Raw genomic sequence first — 20,991 nt, 5'->3', positions numbered from 1 at the left:
GCAGCTGGCCAGACATGTCCAGGTGGTCCTAAGCAGGGACTATGGACAGACCCTGAGTTTGACCAGAGGCTTGCCTCCACTTCAAGCACATAAGTCTTTTCCCTCTGTTGAGCTGGTCTGACAGACAGTGCAGCTCAGTGATTAAGCACTTGAATTTTGGACCCAGACTGCCTGATTCAAATTCTTTGTCCCAGACTTCCTTGGTGGCGCAGTGGTTGGGAATCCGCCTGCCAATGCAGGGGACACAGGTTCGATCCCTGGCCCAGGAAGATCCCACATGCCGCGGAGCAACTAAGCCCGTGCGCCACAACTACTGAGCCTGCGCTCTAGAGCCCGCGAGCCACAACTACTGAAGCCTGCGCGCCTAGAGCCCATGCTCCGCAACAAGAGAAGCCACTGCAATGAGAAGCCCATGCACCGCAGCGAAGAGTAGCCCCCGCTCGCTGCAACTAGAGAAAGCCCACATGCAGCAATGAAGACCCAGTGCAGCCAAAAATAAATAAATTAAAAAACAAAGAACAAATTCTTTGTCCCTTACCAACTCCATGACCTCGAACTTATCCTCCCGGTGTACCTACCTCATAGAATCGTGCGAGGATTGAATGAGCTTGTAGAGAGTTTGTAACAGGGCCTGGCACTGCTTCCTGAAAGTGAGTTAGTGGTTACCAGGAACCCAGATCCCTTGCCCCCAGGCCAGTCCAGACTCACTGTGTGCAGCCTGTTACCTTCCTGATTGTTGCCAGGGCTGCCAGAGAGGTAGGGAGGAGGCGATTCAGAGTTGGCGGTTGGCTGGGAATATCCTGGAGGGAAAGAACAAAGGCCTGGCAGACTTCCTTGGCACGTTCTTCTGGGATGTGGGTGAGAAAATGCTGGTGACAGAGCCCAGAAGTGAGGGAACCGGAAAGGAAAAGAAAACGTGTGGCCTGTGAACTCTCGTCAGCCACTAATGGCATCCGGAAGGCCTCATCATGCAAAACCGGGGGCTCTGCCCCTTTGCACAGTTTGCACTGGTTTCTAACTGGGCTCAACCTGCGCTGGAGAGTATTAGGAACTTTTCATTTCCTTTTTGTGCCTTTTTGTGTTCTTGCATAATATCCCAGAGACATGGCGTGTGGTTTCCAAATGATAGGGACTGTGCTTGCAGTGTAGGGTGACTTTCCAGAAATTAATAAACAGATTTATCAGAGTTAGAAATTCGCTGCTCTGTGAAAATGTTTGGAAGTTTGAGCAGAGGAGTGAAACTCTGCCTAGGAGAACATGAAATACAATGTGGAAATGATACAGAACCTGATACATTTCATTGACAGTTTATGGCGAATGTTGCAGAGTGGAACAGAAATGGTCAGTTACTCTATTCAGCCTGTTTACTGTATTTGTTGGTTTAGGAATTTGCTTAGGGTGGCGGGGTGGGGGTTGGGGGGTGCTTTCTTACTACGTTGAAGCAAAAAATGGTTATCCTACTTTGAGTTATTTCTTATTTGTAGATTTTTTTTAATGATACTTTTTTTAATGTGTTAAATTCTAGTTGACTTGCGTTTATGGTAAAACTAAGTAGCTTAATGGCAGTTTATCCCATTATGTCAGACTGTACAAAGTTGAAGAAGATAATTTGTGTGTCTGATTTTTTTTTTTTTTTGGCCAGAATTCTCTGGAGAATTCATTCATTCGTTCATACATTCATTTCTACCCTATTTTGCGCTTGTCCTGTGGGTGATATTGACTAAGATTGTTAGAGGAATTGCGGACCCAGTTGTTAGAGGATGATGGCACACATACAGGAACCATACTATATTGAGAATGGGAAGAATCCTAAGAAAAAAGTCCCACAGAAATTGAAAGGAGGGAGAGATCACCTCAGATCAAGGAGACCTGGGTGGGGGAAGATGACAGTTGGGCAGGGTTTTGAAGACTGGTTGGCATCTTAACCAGCTGGGATGGGGGACACATTCCACAAGACCTGGCATACTGAGCAGAGGCAGAGGGGAGCTCTGGGAGTGTCAGGGAGCTCTGTTTGGTTGGAAGGTGATAATGAGAGGTGAGGGTGGGCCTTGATTATGGAGGGATGTGAGCTTCATTCCATGGGACACCGTTGAAGGTATGTGAGTAGAGTTCAGCTTTAAGAGGAGGACTCTAGAAACAGCGTGGAGGATGGACTGGATCACAGGTTTGCTTCAGCAGAGAAGCCCACTGAGAGGGCGCTCCGGATGTGGACAATCTTTTCTTGTTCCCCAATGCGTTCCCTGAGCCTAGAACAGTGCTGGGCATGTGGAGAAGGGATGATAAATATTTGCTGAATGACTGCCCTGGAGGAGAGGTCATGAGAACTTGAATGAGGGCCATGAGAATTGATGGCAGGGAACAGCTGTGAGAGGCACTGGGCCATGTGGTGGACAAAACTCACAAACAGGATGGATGGGCACAGGAGGGGACAGAGGTGCCCGAAGCTGGAAGCCCGGGGGAGGGTGATATCCTGAACAGAAACAGGAAATCCCCAAAGAGGGATTTAGAAGGGAAGATGATAAGCATAGTTTTGGACAGTGGCCTTATGAACCAATTTGTAGACCCACTGATGAATGGAAGAAAATAATTAGAAGTCTTCTCTTAAGGCATCGTCTAGCCACTCTGAACCTGTTAATTGTAAAATGTACTGTGTCCTGTAAATAAACGTCTTGAGGGCGCTCAAGATGTTTGTTTTTTGTTTTTGTTTTTGTTTCAATACAGAATATTTATTAAGAAGACATATTAACATGCTTAGATACACAAAGTAAACCACTTACACACATGCCATTCTCAGTGAACTGTAAGGAAAAAAAACATGAAGAACAAAATTTGTTGCTTTCAGATAAGTTTTTGTGTTTTATAGCTATCATATGTCCATTTGCATATTAGGAAGTTATTAGCACTGATATATAAACTTTTTTCCCAATCTTACATGTAACTTTTTGGCAAGGGGAAGTTCACAAAAATTTGCATTGAAGTCTGAATATAAATTATAGACTTTTACAAGACGTTATGTATTGACCTTTGGGAATTGGAGATTTTCTTGTGACCACTAGAGGGAGCCCACTATATTCATTGAATTCATTAAATTCTGTAGAAATCTAATGGGATTTTTTAAAATGATAATTAATATTTTAAAAAATTTATTAGAAAGTACACAAAAGTTCAAACCAAGGGCAATGAAATACAAAGTTAGCCTTTCACGCTGTTGTTTTTTCTACTAAAACAGAAGATCACTGAGAATTTTCCAGATGGCTCCAGAATAGAGTGGTGTGTTGTTGGTTTCAGAAGGTGTTGTTGATTATGCAAAGGGTAAAATAGCAACTAGCAAACACATTCCCACTCACCCAAAATTTATTGAGCACGTCTGGTTTAGACCCAGTAGAGACTCCCCAAAGCTGTGGGAAGATCCCATCTTGGCCAACTCTATGCCAGCCGTTGGATGACAGGTGCAACTCTTCACTCCGTGAGGTGTCGTATAACTTTGTACATTGGGATTATTAAATGTCTCGCATATCAAGAGCTACTCACATGGTGGGACCACCTCTTCCCAGGGGTAAGTTCAATGCAGTCATAATATTTTGTTTCTTAGCTCTCTTCTTATGCCAAAGTATATTCCACATGGATTGAAGATTTAAATGTGAAAAATAAAACCATGGAAGGCAAGACAAAAATACAACAGGTCACTTTTTTAAATTATAGGTAGAAATAGACTTTATAAGCTCGGTACTGAAGTCAGAAACCATAAAGCAGCAGTTCTCAGCCAGGGATGATTTTGCCTTGTGGGGACTTTGGCAATGTTTGGAGACATTTTTGATTTGTCTCATCTTGAGGGGTGGGGTGCCACTGGCATCTAGTGGGTAGAGGCCAGGGATGCTACTAAACATTCTACAATGTACTGGAGAGCCCCCAACATAAAGAATTATCCCACCCAACTGTCAATGGTGCCAATGTTGAAAAACTCTGCTATAGAATAAATGTTTTCTTAAATGTTTTAAGCTTAAAAGCTTAAATTTTCTGTCTAGAAAGAAAATTCCACCTTAACGTTTAAAGATAAATGGCAAACTGAAAAAAAATTTAGCGTATATAACAAGCACATGGTTAATATTCATGAGATATAAAGTGCTTTTGCAAAAGAATAAGGAAAAGTCAAATATTTTAGTGGAAGAATGGGCAAAGGAGATGAATAGGGAGTTCACAGAAACGAAATGCATGCTGAGGAAGGAGGCTGGGAAAGGACAGGATGCGGGGCAGTTCCAGGAATCTAGGCAGCAGGAACGGAGGGGCAGTCGCCTGGGGAGTAAGAGGTCTCTTGGATGTGTCTGCACCAACTGTTTTTTGGTGTGTCATTCTGCCTGAGGTTCAGGGTCTCAGAAGAGAGAGCCCTACTGGGCAGGTCTGACCCCTGTGCCCATTCCTCTGCCAGTGGCTTCCAGGGCAGGGCTGAGAGGGAAGAGCACCTCCCCCACAGGTGCCAGGATCCTGCACAGTGTAGGGGAGGGGAGTCTGGGTTTGATACAGGTGGACTTGGCAGTGAATGCCAACTGTGGCCGCCCAAGTGACCTGATTCTTTAAACTCTCCATCTCCTTGTGTGTAAAATGGGAAAACATTATGTACCTCGGTGGTTTGTTTTGAGGATATCCTGAGACAAGTGTATGTGGAAGTGCTTGGCACACCCTAGGCATCTCGTAATGTCTGTTCATTTATCCCTAAGGAAAGTGGTCTGTGGTCCTCAGGAGGTGACAGTCAGACACAGATCATTATTATGGGGGCGGGGGGGAGGGTACTTAGTAAGCAAGCCCAGCCCTTTCCTTTTGTTGCCTCCTCTGCAGAAAAGAATGTCATTTCTGCTTAGTCTCTTGGTTCATTTAGTGCCAGGATCCCCCAGTGAACCTTCTGCTCAAAGATGGAGAAAGAGCAACTCCTGGCTCCTCCGGGAGCTCTTGAACTTGGGATTCCCTCTGCTGCCTTGTAGATTGTGAGCAGGCAGCATGGTGAAGCCCTTTTCTCTTGCGTGGCCCTGGGGTTTCCTTCCTGATCCACCAAAGACTTCTTCTGCCCTGATCCACTGTTATTTTACATTTTTGTTTAGTCCTGCCTTTAGAAATAGGATGAATGCGGCCAAGCTGCCTTCCCTATGAGGTCATGATTTTCATGACACAATTAGGCTTGAAGTGGCCTGTTGTCTGGTCATTTCTTTAGAAGTAGCCTGTGTGGCCCACTCACAAGCTAGCACAGGAAGAAATTCAAAGCACTGGAGGCTAAGGCTCCGAGGGGAATGGGGGCTCTAAGGAAAAGTCCAGAAAGCAAAGGATGGTGTGGAGGATGGGCCGGCTCCCCCATTAGAAGCGCACACGCCTTCGTGGTGCATTGTGAAGAATGTACTTTTAAAATGCAGAGATGATTCCCAAGAGAACATGCAAACATTTACAAGAGTAGCTGTGCAGTGGGGAAAGGGCAGCCATTTAGAGTATTATTGGACACTGGCTCTGTGCTAACCCTAATCCCTGGGGACGCTAAGTATGACTGTGCTCAGAATGTGAGCTCATGGAGTCAGCGGAAAATGGAGTTTTGACCCAAGTTGATGTCACAATGGGTCCGGTGGGGCTTCCCTGGTGGCGCAGTGGTTGGGAGTCCGCCAGCCGGTGCAGGGGATGCAGGTTCGGGCCCTGGTAGGGGAGGATCCCGCGATCCGCGGAGGCTGGGCCCCTGCGTCAGGGCTACTGAGCCTGCGCTCTGGAGCCCATTAGCCACAGCTGCTGGGCCCGCGTGCTGCAACTGCTGAGGCCCCTGCGCCTGGAGCCCATGCTCTGCGGGGGTGGGGTGGGGACTGCCGCCACCACCGCCGCTGCCACCTCGCACCGTGGCGAGGAGTGGCCCCCGCCCGCCGCAGCTGGAGGGGGCCCGCATGCAGCAATGAAGTCCCAGCACAGGCAAAAATAAATTAAATAAATACATTAAAAAAAAAAAAAAAGTAAAATGCAGAGATGAGACCATATGTGGCCCTGGATGGGTGGCGGCAGTGGGTGACCTGGAGGCAGAGCAGAGAATGGGCTGTGCCACCCACAGAAGGACTGGACAGTGACTTTACCCCTGGGTGTCACCCCCGTCCTTGGCACTGACTGTCACACAGGTGGGGATAGAGGCAGACCGTGTTGGCCCAAGTGCTTGCTGAAGGGTCAGCTGTGCCCAGGAGCAGCATATTTATTAGCTGTGACCGTGGGCCTCACAGTACCCTGCAGGGAGGGGGCGTGGTCTTAGCGCTTTCTGTGTGCGTGGCGGGGAGGGGAGCTCTGAGAGGACAGGGGTCTGCCTCTGAGGAAGGCCAGGAGCAGCTGCCCAGGAGTGACCACCCCACCCCCCAAGACAGGACTTGGGCTAACTTCCTAGGAGGTCAGGGTAGTGCCTTCAGGCCGCCCCATGCCTGTTTGCTCCCTGAAGGGTGCTCCCTCTCCTCTTGCCCCTCCCCCTCGGGATCCAGGAGCTCCATCGGGGGCTGGGTTGTGGAGGGTCTGTGAGCGTCGAGTTCTGTTACCCTGGACACTGGCCCTTCACTCCTGGAAGGGGGTGTAGAAAAGAGGAGGAAGGGGTGGGGGCACGGGGCGGGGAGGGTGATGAACTCAGGGGGGAGAGGGTAGGGAACGCAGGGTAGATTGGGGTGGGTGAGGGAGGGGAGGAGAAGTGGGGGAGCAATGCGTGAACCCCGGTGTACCTGTCCTGTCCCCATGGGGGCAGGGACTCTGAGCCCTCAGGGCTGGCTGTGGGAAGGTTCCAGATCCTCTAGCCAGAATCCTCTGAGGGCCGACTCAGTTGGTCTCCAGGGCCTCTCTTAGGATTATTGAGAAAAGCTCGTTTCCTACCTAGAACACACCATTTTCTTCTTCCTGAAGGTCCCCACCTTCCCACAGGGCACCCCCTTCCAGGCTTCTTAGCAAGCAGTCCTCCTTTTATTTTTTAAAAATTATTATTATACAAGCAAACTATGCTTCTTAAAATTATCCTACCATCCCTCTCCTCAAAAAAAAGTCTCTCTTGTACCCCCCACCTCACTACCCTGTCCAATCCCGAGCTCTAGATGTAAATATTTGACCAGTTTAGTTTGCATTCTGCAGACCTTTTTCTGTGCTTCAACAAATACATACATTTAAATTCTTATAGAAATAAAATAATGTGAGGTATTCTGTAGTTTTTTGTTTTGTTTTGTTCTGTTTTTAATACATCTCTATTGGAGTATAATTGCTTCACAATACTGTGCTAGTTTCTGTTCCACAACAAACCGAATCAGCCATATGCATACACATGTCCCCATATCCCCTCCCTCTTGAGCCTCCCTCCCATCCTCCCTATCCCACCCCTATAGGTCATCGCACAGCACCGAGCCGATCTCCCTGTGCTATGCTGCTGCTTCCCACCAGCCAACTATTTTACATTCGGTAGTGTATATATGTTGATGCTACTCTCACTTCGCCCCAGCTTCACCCTCCCACCCCATGTCATCAAGTCCATTCTCTATGTCTACCTCTTTATTCCTGCCCTGGAACTAGGTTGATCAGTACCTTTTTTTTTTAGATTCCATATATATGCATTAGCATACGGTATTTGTTTTTCTCTTTCTGACTTACTTCACTCTGTATGGCAGACTCTAGGTCCATCCACCTCAGTACAAATAACTCAATTTCATTTCTTTTTATGACTGAGTAATATTCCATTGTATATATGTGCCACATCTTCTTTATTCATTCATCTGTCGATGGACATTTAGGTTGCTTTCATGTCCTGGCTATTGTAAATAGCGCTGCAATGAACATTGTGGTGCATGTCTCTTTTTGAATTATGGTTTTCTCAGGGTATATGCCCAGTAGTGGGATTGCTGGGTCATATGGTAGTTCTATTTTTAGTTTTTTAAGGAACCTCGATACTGTTCTCCATAGTGGTTGTATCAATTTACATTCCCAACAACAGTGTAAGAGGGTTCCCTTTTCACCACACCCTTTCCAGCGTTTATTGTTTCTAGCTTTTTTGATAATGGCCATTCTGACCGGCATGAGGTGATACCTTATTGTAGTTTTGATTTGCATTTCTCTAATAATTAGTGATGTTGAGCATCTTTTCATGTGCCTCTTGGCCATCTGTATGTCTTCCTTGGTGAAATGTCTATTTAGGTCTTCCAACCATTTTTTAACTGGATTGTTTGTTTTTTTTAAATTGAGCTCCATGAGCTGTTTGTATATTTTGGAGATTAATCCTTTATCTGTTGTTTCATTTGCAAATATTTTCTCCCATTCTGAGGGATGTCTTTTTGTCTTGTTTATGGTTTCCTTTGCTGTGCAAAGCTTTTAAGTTTAATTAAGTCCCTTTTGTTTATTTTTGGTTTTATTTCTGTTACTCTAGGAGGTGGGTCAAAAAAGATCTTGCTGTGGTTTATTTGACATAAAGAGTGTTTTTCCTATGTTTTCCTCTAAAAGTTTTATAGTGTCTGGTCTTACCTTTAAGTCTTTAATCCATTAGGAGTTTATTTTTGTGTATGGTGTTAGGTAGTGTTCTAATTTCATTCTTTTACATATAGCTGTCCAGTTTTCCCAGCACCACTTATTGAAGAGGCTGTCTTTTCTCCATTGTATATTCTTGCCTCCTTTGTTGTAAATTAGGTGCCCATATGTGTGTGGGTTGATCTCTGGGCATTCTATCTTGTACCATTGATCTATATTTCTGTTTTTGTGCCAGTACCATACCGTCTTGATTACTGTAGCTTTGTGGTATAGTTTGAAGTCTGGGAGCATGATTCCTCCAACTCCATTTTTCTTTCTCAAGATTGCTTTGGCTATTCAGGGTCTTTTGTGTTTCCATACGAATTGTAAGTTTTTTGTTCTAATTCTGTGAAGAATGCCATTGGTAGTTTGATAGGGATTGCATTGAATCTGTAGATTGCTTTGGGTAGTATAGTCATTTTCACAATGTTGATTCTTCCAATCCAAGAACATGGTATATTTCTCCATCTGTTTATGTCATCTTTGATTTCTTTCATCAGTGTTTTATAGTTTTCTGAGTACAAGTCTTTCACCTCCTTAGGCAGGTTGATTCCTAGGCATTTTATTCTTTTTGTTGCAATGGTAAATGGGAGTGTTTTCTTAATTTCACTTTCAGATTTTTCATTGTTGGTGTATAGGAATACCAGAGATTTCTGTGCATTAATTTTGTATCCTGCAACCTTACCAAATTCATTGATTAGTTCTAGTAGTTTTCTGGTGGCATCTTTAGGATTCTCTATGTATAGTATCATGTCATCTGCAAACAGTGACAGTTTTACTTCTTTTCTGATTTGGATTCCTTTTATTTCTTTTTCTTCTCTGATTGCTGTGGCTAAAACTTCCAAAACTATGTTGAATAATAGCAGTGAGAGTGGGCAACCTTTTCTTTTTCCTGATCTTAGAGGAAATGCTGTCGGTTTTTCACCATTGAGAATGATGTTTGCTGTGGGTTTGTCATATATGCCCTTTATTATGTTGAGGTAGGTTCCCTGTATGTCCACTTTCTGGAGAGTTTTTATCATAAATGGGTGTTGAATTTTGTCAAAAACTTTTTCTGCATCTATTGAGATGATCATATGATTTTTCTTCTTCAATTTGTTAATATGGTGTATCACATTGATTTGTGTATATTGAAGAATCCTTGCATCCCTTGGATAAAGCCCACTTGATCATGATCCTTTTAATGTGCTGTTGGATTCTGTTTGCTAGCATTTTGTTCAGGATTTTTGCATCTATGTTCATCAGTGATATTGGTCTGTAGTTTTCTTTTTTTGTGATATTTTTTTCTGGTTTTGGTGTCAGGGTGATGGTGGCTTTGTAGCATGAATTTGGGAGTGTTTCTCCCTCTGCAATTTTTTGGAGGAGTTTGAGAAGGATCGGTGTTAGCTCTTCTCTAAATGTTTGATAGAATTCGCCTGTGAAGCCATCTGGTCCTGGACTTTTGTTTGTTGGAAGATTTTTAACTAAGGTTTCAATTTCATTACTTGTGATAGGTGTGTTTATATTTTCTAATTCTTCCAGTTCAGTCTTGGAAAATTGTACCTTTCCAAGAATTTGGCCATTTCTTCGTGGTTGTCCATTTTATTGGTATATAGTTGTTTATAGTAGTCTCTTATAATCCTTTGTATTTCTGCAGTGTCAGTTGTGATTTCTCCTTTTTCATTTCTAATTTTATTGATTTGCATCCTCTCCCTTTTTTTCTTGATGAGTCTGGCTAACGGTTTATCAATTTTGTTTATCTTCTCAAAGAACCAGCTTTTAGTTTTATTGATCTTTGCTCCTGTTTTCTTCATTTCTGTTTCATTTATTTCTGCTCTGATCTTTGATTTCTTTCCTTCTACTGACTTTGTTTCTTTGTTCTTCTTCCTCTGGTTGTTTTAAGTGTAGGGTTAGGTTGTTTATTTGAGATTTTTCTTTTTTCTTGAGATGAGATTGATTTGCTATAAACTTCCCTCTTAGAACTGCTTTTGCTGCATCCCATAGGTTTTGGGTTATCGTGTTTTTGTTGTCACTTGTTTCTAGGTATTTTTTTATTTCTTCTTTGATTTCCTCAGTGATCTCTTGGTTATTTAGTAGCGCACTGTTTAGCCTCCACGTATTTGTGTTTTTTACAGTTTTTTTTTCCTGTAATTGATTTCCATTCTCATAACGCTGTGGTCAGAAAAGATGCTTGATACGATTTCAATTTTCTTAAATTTTCCGAGGCTTGATTTGTGACCCAAGATGTGATCTATCCTGGAGAATGTTCCATGTGCACTTGAGAAGAAAGCGTATTCTGCCACTTCTGGGTGGAATGTTCTATAAAGATCAATTAGATCTATCTGGTCTATTGTGTCATTTAAATCTTGTGTTTCCTTATTTATTTTCTGTTTGGATGATCTGTCCTTTGGTGTAAGTGGGGCGTTAAAGTCCCCTACTATTACTATTACTACTAGTACTATTGTGTTACTGTTGATTTCTCCTTTCATGGTTGTTAGCATTTGCCTTATGTATTGAGGTGCTCCTATGTTGGGTGCTTAAACATTTATAATTGTTATATCTTCTTCTTGGATTGATCCTTTGATCATTATATAGCGTCCTTCCTTGTCTGTTGTAACATTCTTTATTTTAAAGTCTATTTTACTGATATGAGTATTGCTACTCCAGCTGTCTTTTGATTTCCATTTGCATGGAATATCTTTTTCCATCCCTTCACTCTCAGTCTGTAGGTGTCCCTAGGTTTGCAGTGGGTCTCTTGTAGACAGCGTATATATGGGTCTTGTTTTTGTATCCATTCAGCCAGTCTGTGTCTTTTGGTTGGGGCACTTAATCCATTTACATTCAAGGTTATTATCAACATGTATGTTCCTATTACCACTTTCTTAATTGTTTTGGGTTTGCTTTTGTGGATCTTTTTCTTGTCTTGTGTCTCCCGCTTAGAGAAGTTTCTTTAGCATTTGTTGTAAAGGTGGTTTGGTGGTGCTGAATTCTCTTAGCTTTTGTTTGTCTGAAAAGCTTTTGACTTCTCCATCGAATGTGAACGAGATCCTTGCTGGGTAGAGTAATCTTGGTTATAGGTTTTTCTCTTTCATCACTTACCCTGACACTTATCCATCACATATCCTGACACTGCCTTCTGGCCTACAGAGTTTCCACTGAAAAATCAGCTGATAACCTTACGGGGATTCCTTTGTATGTTATTTTTTGTTTTTCCCTTGCTGCTTTTAATATTTTTTCTTTGAATTTAATTTTTGTTAGTTTGATTAATATGTGTCTTGGTGTGTTTTTCTAGGGTTTATCCTGTATGGGACTCTCTGTGCTTCCTGGACTTGGGTGACTATTTCCTTTCCCATGTTAGGGAAGTTTTCCACTATAATCTCTTCAAATATTTTCTCAGACCCTTTCTTTTTCTCTTCTTCTTCTGGGACCCCTATAATTCAAATGTTGGTGCGTTTAGTGTTGTCCCAGAGGTCTCTGAGATTGTCTTCAATTCTTTTCATTCTTTTTTCTTTATTCTGCTCCTTGGCAGTTATTTCCACCATTTTGTCTTCCAGCTCACTTATTCATTCTTCTGCCTCCGTTATTCTGTTATTGATTCCTTCTGGTGTCTTTTTCATTTCAGTCATTGTGTTGTTCATCTCTGTTTGTTTTTTCTTTAGTTCTTCCAGATCTTTGTTAAACATTTCTTGTATATTCTCAACCTGTGCTTCCACTGTATTTCCGAGATTCTGGATCATCTTTACTATCATTACTCTGAATTCTTTTTCAGGTAGATTGCCTATTTCCTCTTCACTTATTTGGTCTTGTAGGTTTTTACCTTGCTCCTTCATCTGTGACATATTTTTTTGCCATCTCAATTTTTTTTTTAATGAGTGGGATTGTGTTCCTGTTTTACTGGTTGTTTGGCCTGAGGCTCCCAACACTGGAGTTTGTAGGCTATTGGGTAGAGCTGGGTCTTGGTGCTGAGATGAGGAACTCTGTGAAACCTCACTCTGATGAATATTCCCTGGGGTCTGAGGTTCTCTGTTAGTCCAGTGGTTCAGACTCAGAGCTCCCATGTGGGGTGGCAAAAAAAAAAAAAAAGAGAGAACAATAACAAAGTAAAAAATAAAATTAAACTAGGAAACTAACAGATATGTTAGAAAGAATGTAAAAGTAAAAATATAGATGAATCAACAACCAGAAGGTACATCAGTACCACAATAGTAAAAAAAGGGGAGGAGGGAGAAGAAAAAAAAAAACTGGAGGGGGAGGCCTTGGCTGTGGAGAGCAGCGCCTAAACAAGGGCGAGGTTTGGGCAGTGGGTGGGGCCAGTGCTCAGGACCCACAGGGCTAGAAAAGGCCCTGGGGGCTGTGAGGGGTGGGGCTTAGGCTCAAGGAACAGAAGGGGCTCAGGCATGCCCCCCACCCTGGTCTCAGAGGGCAGCCCAGAAGGTTTCCTGGGCTCGAGTGGGTGGGGCAAACAGCCCTCCTCTCCTCTCTTGCTCCTTCGGTCTGGGGTCTGGGAAGGCCTCTCCCACTTGCCTCTTCTGATCTCCCTGGCCTCCCTCCTATGCCCGCAGGACCCATGGAGCCTGGATGGGGCTTTGGAGGGAGGGAAAGCGGCTTGGGAGTTCAGCAGGCTCCCCGGCCCAAGTGGGCCAGGCAGTGACCCTCTGCTCCTCTCCCACTCTTCCTGGAGAGTCCCTCCCACCTGCCTCTCCTGATCTCCCTGGCCTCAGGGGCTCCGATCTTGTCTGGCCTCCACTTCTCCTCCCCCCTCGGTCCCCCTACGTCCTACTGGTTCACTCTGGGGTTCCTCCCGTCTCCTTGGCCGTCAGAGTCCCCCACCAGCGGCCTGCAGGCGCCCTAGTTGTGGGGAGATGCTATCTCCGCGTCTTGCCACACCGCCATACTGACTCCTCCTCCTGTAGTTCTTTTTAACTTCACAGTATGAGGGTACCGTTCCCTGTCAGTCCAACCTGAATGGGCTCCAGGGGCCCATGGACCATTCTTATCTGGAAACCTGTTCAAATAAACACCAGGATGTGACTCAAGGTGGTTGCTGTGGCTCTCAGCCCACTCCTTCCTCTCTTCCTCCTCTATCCCCTGAACTCTGGTCTTTTTTTGCTCCCCTGCCTTTCTGGACTTTTTCCACATTTCCCTCCACACCAATCATTTTCACTCTTTCCAGCATAAAAGTCTCTCGGTATGTTTCCTGCTCCTTCTGCTCCTGGCCTTTCTGTCCTGTCTCCTGGTCAGCCCATCTGAAGCCATGGTCACAAGTGGGCAAGTGCAGGGGCTTCTGCAGGAGGTGCTAGAAAGGCAGTGAATCTGCTCACATTTAATATTGTGTCCCTGCAACCATTAAGAGCTTTTGTCACTATAACATCAACATATATGTACCTCTGATGTCTGCCTCATTATTTGTTTTAACTTTTTGTCAAAATAGAACTTACTACAGGCATGAGCACATATCCTAAGTTTAGAGCTTGATGAATTTCCACAACCAAAACACACCTGTGTCCAGGTCTAGAAACAGCACATGAACTGCTGTCTAGAGACCCCCAGCTACCTGAGGGTAACCACTGTCCCTGTTTCTCACATAATAGACTTGCTTTGCCTGTTTTTGAACTTTATGTGGATGGAATCACACACTGTAGATTCTTTTGTGTCTTTAGTTGAGCGTTATGGGATTTATCTATGTTGCTGCATGTAGTGATGGATTGTTCGTTTATTTATTCATTTTATTATTGTTGGGCATTTGGGTTGTTTCCAGTTTGGGGCTATTATGGGCAGTGCTGTCATGAGCAATCGTGTATGTGTTTTGGGGAACATATGTATGCATTTCTGTTGTGTTTATACTTTACAGTGGCATCGCTGGGCATAAGGTATACAGATGTTAAATTTTGGTAACTAGTACCATGTCGTTTTCCAAAGAAGGTGATAGTTCCACCAAGCGAGTATGAGAATTCCAGAATTCCAGGTGCTCCATGTCCTCACCAACACTTGGCATTTTCTGTCTGTTTTGTTTTAGCCATCCTGGTGGCTGTGCATGTCTGTGTCTGGACTGCCTTTTCTGCTCCATTATCCTATTTGTCTATCCATGTGTGATTACCACATTATTTTAATTACCAAAGCTTCAGTGTTGATATCAGGTGGTGTTTTGTGCAGAATTGCCTTTGCTATTCTTGGGCCTTTGCATTTTCATACAACTTTTACAACCTGTTTGCAAATTTCTATTAAAATAACAACAACAGCAAAACAACAACAAACCCCAACCCTGCTGAGACTTTGAATGAGATTCACTGAATATTGATAATAATTTAGGAAGAAATGACATCTTGACAATACCAAGGCCTTCAATTTACCAACATGTTGTATCGCTCTATCAGGGTAATTTTATTTGACAGTATTTTATAGTTTTGAGCGTAGAGGTCTTATACATGTTACATTTATTCCTAGGAATTTAATGTTTTTTTGGATGCTATTTTATTTATTTATTTATTTTTTAATTTTTATTTTTTTAATTAATTAATTTATTTATTTATTTATTTATGGCTGTGTTGGGTCTTCGTTTCTGTGCGAGGGCTTTCTCTAGTTGTGGCAAGCGGGGGCCACTCTTCATCGCGGTGCGCGGGCCTCTCACTATCGCGGCCTCTCCTGTTGCGGAGCACAGGTTCCAGACGCGCAGGCTCAGTAATTGTGGCTTACGGGCCTAGTTGCTCCGCGGCATGTGGGATCTTCCCAGACCAGGGCTCGAACCCGTGTCCCCTGCATTGGCAGGCAGATTCTCAACCACTGTGCCACCAGGGAAGCCCTGGATGCTATTTTAAATGATAATATTTTAAAACTTTGCTTTCTGTTTGTTGCTGATGATTTTTCATGTTCCCCTTGTTTTCAGTGTTTTTGCCACTTCACTTTTTTTAATATTTATTTGTTTGTTTATTTATTTTTTTATTTTGGCTGCACCAGGTCTTAGTTGCAGCATGTGGGATCTTCGTTGCGGCATGTTTCGTTGTGGCATGTTTAGTTGTGGCATGTGGGCTTCTTAGTTGCGGCATGCAGACTCTTAGTTGCAGCATGCAGGCTTCTTAGTTGTGGCATGCATGTACAATCTAGTTCCCCGACAAGGGATTGAACCCGGGCCCCCTGCATTGGGAACTCAGAGTCTTACCGACTGGACCACCAGGTAAGTCCCCCTACTTCACTTTTAAATTCTAATAGTTTAATAGTCTTTTAGATTTTTTGTGTATTTTCAATCATGTCATCTATAAGTAGAATTGTATTTGTTTCCTATTCTTATTCCTTTTATTTCTTTTACTTTACTCATTGCTTTGGCTAGGACCTTCAGTGTGCTGAAGAGAATTATTACCAATTCTATTGCAGGCATCCTGGTTTCATAAGTGAAGTCAGAAGAAACATTAAGTATGACCATTGCTTTAGGTTTTTGTAGATATCAATCAAATTAAATAAGTTCTCTTCTTAGTTTGCTGAGAGGTTTTTTTTTTAAGAAAAGTTATGATTGGGTGTTAAGACTTGTCAAGTGATGTTTGTACATTTAGGAGATGATCATATGATATTTCTCCCTTTTTTTCTGTCAAAACACTGAATTATGATGATTGATTTTAAAATGTTAACTACCCCAGAATAAACCCCACTTGGAGGGGCTCTATTATTTTAATATGTTGCTGGATTCAACATTTTGTTTAGGGATTTTGTATCTGTCTTCATAGAGAGATGCTCTGTAATTTTGCTTTCTTCTGTTGTCAGGTTTTGGTTATTAAGGTTATGCTGGTCTTGTAAAATGAGTTAGAAAATGTTACCCTGGTTTCTGTTACCTAGAAGAATTAGTGTAAGATTTAGTGTTGCTTCGCTCTTAAATGTTTAGAAGAAATCACTAGTGAAAACATCCAGACCTAGGATTTTCTTTAGGTTTTAAACAACTTAATTAAATTGTTTTAATAGTTATACGACTCTGCTTCATTTTTTTTTTGAACTTTATTTTATTTATTTTTTTATACAGCAGGTTCTTATTAGTTATCCATTTTATACATTAGTGTATATATGTCAATCCCAATCTCCCAATTCATCCCACCCCCCCAACTTTCCCCCCTTGGTGTCCATACGTTTGTTCTCTACATCTGTATCTCAATTTCTGCCCTGCAAACCAGTTCATCTGTACCATTTTTCTAGGTTCCACATACGTGCGTTAATATACGATATTTGTTTTTCTCTTTCTGACTTACTTCACCTGTATGACAGTCTCTAGATCCATCCACGTTTCTACAAATAACCCAATTTCGTTCCTTTTTATGGCTGAGTAATATTGCATTGTATATATGTACCACATCTTCTTTATCCATTCATGTATTGATGGGCATTTAGGTTGCTTCCAGGTCCTGGCTGTTGTAAATACTGCTGAAATGAACACTGGGGTGCATGTGTCTTTTTGAATTACGGTTTTCTCTGGGTATATGCCCAGTAGTGGGATTGCTGTGTCATATGGTAATTCTCTTCTTAGTTTTTTAAGGAACCTCCATACTGTTCTCCATAGTTGCTGTATCAATTTACATTCCCACCAACATTGCAAGAGGGTTCCCTTTTCTCCACACCCTCTCCAGCATTTGTTGTTTGTAGATTTTCTGATGATGCCCATTCTAACTGGTGTGAGGTGATACCTCATTGTAGTTTTGATTTGCATTTCTCTAATAGTGATGTTGAGCAGTTTCTCATGTGCTTCTTGGCCGTCTGTATGTCTTCTTTGGAGTAATGTCTATTTAGGTCTTCTGCCCATTTTTGGATTGGCTTGTTTGTTTTTTTAATATTGAGCTGCATGAGCTGTTTATATATTTTGGAGATTAATCCTTTGTCCGTTGATTCATTTGCAAATATTTTCTCCCATTCTGAGGGTTGTCTTTTCGTCTTTTTTGTAGTTTCCTTTGCTTTGCAAAAGCTTTTAAGTTTCATTAGGTCCCATTTCTTTATTTTTGTTTTTATTTCCATTACTCTAGGAGGTGGATCAAAAACGATCTTGCTGTGATTTATGTCAAAGAATGTTCTTCCTATGTTTTCCTCTATGAGTTTTACAGTGTCCAGTCTTACATTTAGGTCTCTAACCCATTTTGAGTTTATTTTTGTGTATGGTGGTAAGTAGTGTTCTAATTTCATTCTTTTACATGTAGCTGTCCAGTTTTCCCAGCACCACTTATTGAAGAGACTGTCTTTTCTCCATTGTATGTCCTTGCCTCCTTTGTCATAGATTACTTGACCATAGGTGTGTGGCTTTATCTGTGGACTTTCTATCCTGTTCCATTGATCTATATTTCTGTCTTTGTGCCAGTACCATATTGTCTTGATTACTGTAGCTTTGTAGTATAGTGTGAAGTCAGGGAGGCTGATTCCTCCAGCTCTGTTTTTTTCCCTCAAGACTGCTTTGGCTATTTGGGGTCTTTTGTGTCTCCATACAAATGTTAAGAATTTTTGTTCTAGTTCTGTAAAAAATGCCATTGGTAATTTGGTAAGGATTGCATCGAATCTGTAGATTGCTTTGAGTAGTAGAGTCATTTTCACAACATTGATTCTTCCAATCCAAGAACAAGGTATATCTCTCCAGCTCTTGGTATCATCTTTAATTTCTTTCATCAGTGTCTTATAGTTTTCTGCATACAGGTCTTTTGTCTCCCTAGGTAGGTTTATTCCTAGGTATTTTATTCTTTTTGTTGCAGTGGTAAATGGGAGTGTTTCCTTAATTTCTCTTTCAGATTTTTCATCATTAGTGTATAGGAATGCAAGAGATTTCTGTGCATTAACTTTGTATCCTGCAACTTCTCTATAGAGATGATCATGTGGTTTTTCTTCTTCAATTTGTTAATATGGTGTATCACATTGATTGACTTGCGTATAGTGAAGAATCCTTGCATCCCTGGGATAAATCCCACTTGATCGTGGTGTATGATCCTTTTAATGTGCTTTTGGATTCTGTTTGCTAGTATTTTGTTGAGGATTTTTGCATCTATATTCATGAGTGATATTGGTCTGTAATTTTCTTTTTTTGTAGTATCTTTGTCTGGTTTTAGTATCAGGGTGATGGTGGCCTCAAAGAATGAGTTTGGGAGTGTTCCTTCCTCCGCTATTTTTTGGAAGAGTTTGAGAAGGATGGGTGTTAGCTCTTCTCTAAATGTTTGATAGGATTCACCTGTGAAGCCATCTGGTCCTGGACTTTTGTTTGTTGGAAGATTTTTAATCATAGTTTCAATTTCATTACTTGTGATTGGTTTGTTCATATTTTCTATTTCTTCCCGGTTCAATCTTGGAAGGTTATACCTTTCTAAGAATTTGTCCATTTCTTCCAGGATGTCCATTTTATTGGCATAGAGTTGCTTGTAGTAGTCTCTTAAGATGCTTTGTATTTCTGCAGTGTCTGTTGTAACTTCTCCTTTTTCATTCCTAATTTTATTGATTTGAGTCCTCTCCCTCTTTTTCTTGATGAGTCTGGCTAATGGTTTATCAATTTTGTTTATCTTCTCAAAGAACCAGCTTTTAGTTTTATTGATCTTTGTTATTGTTTTCTTTGTTTCTATTTCATTTATTTCTGCTCTGATCTTTATGATTTCTTTCCTTCTACTAACTTTGGGTTTTGTTTGTTCTTCTTTCTCTAGTTCCTTTAGGTGTAAGGTTAGATTGTTTACTTGAGGTGTTGTTTCTTAAGGTAGGATTGTATTGCTATAAACTTCCCTCTTAGAACTGTTTTTGCTGCATCCCATAGCTTTTGGATCGTCGTGTTTTCATTGTCATTTGTCTCTAGGTATTTTTTGATTTGCTCTTTGATTTCTTCAGTGATCTCTTCGCTCTTTAGTAATGTATTGTTTAGCCTTCACGTGTTTGTGTTTTTTACATTTTATTACCGTAATTGATTTCTAATCTCATAGCGTTACGGTCAGAAAAGGTGCCTGATATGATTTCAGTATTCTTAAATTTACTGAGGCTTGATTTGTGACCCATGATGTGATCTGTCTTGGAGAATGTTCCATGTGCACTTGAGAAGAACGTGTGATCTGCTGTTTTTGGATGGAATGTCTTATAAATATCAATTAAATCTACCTGGTCTGTTGTGTCATTTAAAGCTTGTGTTTCCTGTTTAATTTTCTGTCTGGATGGTCTGTCCATTGGTGTAAGTGAGGTTTTAAAGTCCCCCACTATTATTGTGTTAGTGTCGATTTCCTCTTTTATAGCTGTTAGCAGTTGCTTTATGTATTGAGGTGCCCCTATGTTGGGTGCATATATATTTATAATTGTTATATCTTCTTCTTGGATTGATCCCTTGATCATTATGTAGTGTCCTTCCTTGTCTCTTGTAACATTCTTTGTTTTAAAGTCTATTTTATCTGATATGAGTATTGCTCCTCCAGCTTTCTTTTGATTTCCATTTGCATGGAATATCTTTTTCCATCCCCTCACTTTCAGTCTGTATGTGTCCCTAGGTCTGAAGTGAGTCTCTCGTAGGCAGCATATATATGGGTCTTGTTTTTGTATCCATTCAGCGAGCCTGTGTCTTTTGGTTGGAGCATTTAATCCATTCACGTTTAAGGTAATTATCGATATGTATGTTCCTATTACGATTTTCTTAATTGTTTTGGGTTTGTTTTTGTAGGTCCTTTTCCTCTCTTGTGTTTCCCACTTAGAGAAGTTCCTTTAGCATTTGTTGTAGAGTTGGTTTGGTGGTGCTGAATTCTCTTAGCTTTTGCTTGTCTGTAAAGCTTTTGATTCCTCCGTCGAATCTGAATGAGATCCTTGCCGGATCGAGTAATCTTGGTTGTAGGTTCTTCCCTTTCATCACTTTAAGTATATCATACCACTCCCTTCTGGCTTGTAGAGTTTCTGCTGAGAAGTCAGCTGTTAACCTTATGGGAGTTGCCTTGTATGTTATTTGTCGTTTTTCCCTTGCTGCTTTCAATAATTTTTCTTTGTCTTTAATTTTTGCCAGTTTGATTACTGTGTGTCTCAGCATGTTTCTCCTTGGGTTTATCCTGCATGGGACTCTCTGAACTTCCTGGGCTTGGGTGGCTATTTCCTTTCTCATGTTAGGGAAGTTTTTGACTATAATCTCTTCGCATATTTTCTCGGGTCCTTTCTCTCTCTCTTCTCCTTCTGGGACCCCTATATTGCAAATGTTGTTGCATTTAATGTTGTCCCAGAGGTCTCTTAGGCTGTCTTCATTTCTTTTCATTCTTTTTTCTTTATTCTGTTCCACAGCAGTGAATTCCACCATTCTGTGTTCCAGGTCACTTATCCGTTATTCTGCCTCAGTTATTCTGCTATTGATTCCTTCTAGTACATTTTTCATTTCAGTTATTGTACTCTTCATCTCTGTTTGTTTGTTCTTTAATTCTAGGTGTTTGTTCTTTAATTCTTCTAGAGCTTTGTTAAACATTTCTTGCATCTTCTCGATCTTTGCCTCCATTCTTTTTCTGAGCTCCTGGATCATCTTCACTATCATTATTC

At 41.6% G+C, this 20,991-nt stretch overlaps 1 protein-coding gene across 1 annotated transcript in view; it reads left to right on the top strand.

The window, feature by feature from the left end:
- Positions 1-20,991, top strand: part of COL23A1 (collagen type XXIII alpha 1 chain) — a 358,312-nt gene that overhangs the window by 28,348 nt on the left and 308,973 nt on the right. The window lies entirely within an intron of this gene.

This window comes from Eschrichtius robustus, chromosome 2, assembly GCF_028021215.1.
Source record: "Eschrichtius robustus isolate mEscRob2 chromosome 2, mEscRob2.pri, whole genome shotgun sequence".
Lineage (NCBI taxonomy): Eukaryota > Metazoa > Chordata > Mammalia > Artiodactyla > Eschrichtiidae > Eschrichtius > Eschrichtius robustus.
Note: the sequence above shows the minus strand (reverse complement) of the source record. Positions and strands in the feature narration are given on the sequence as shown.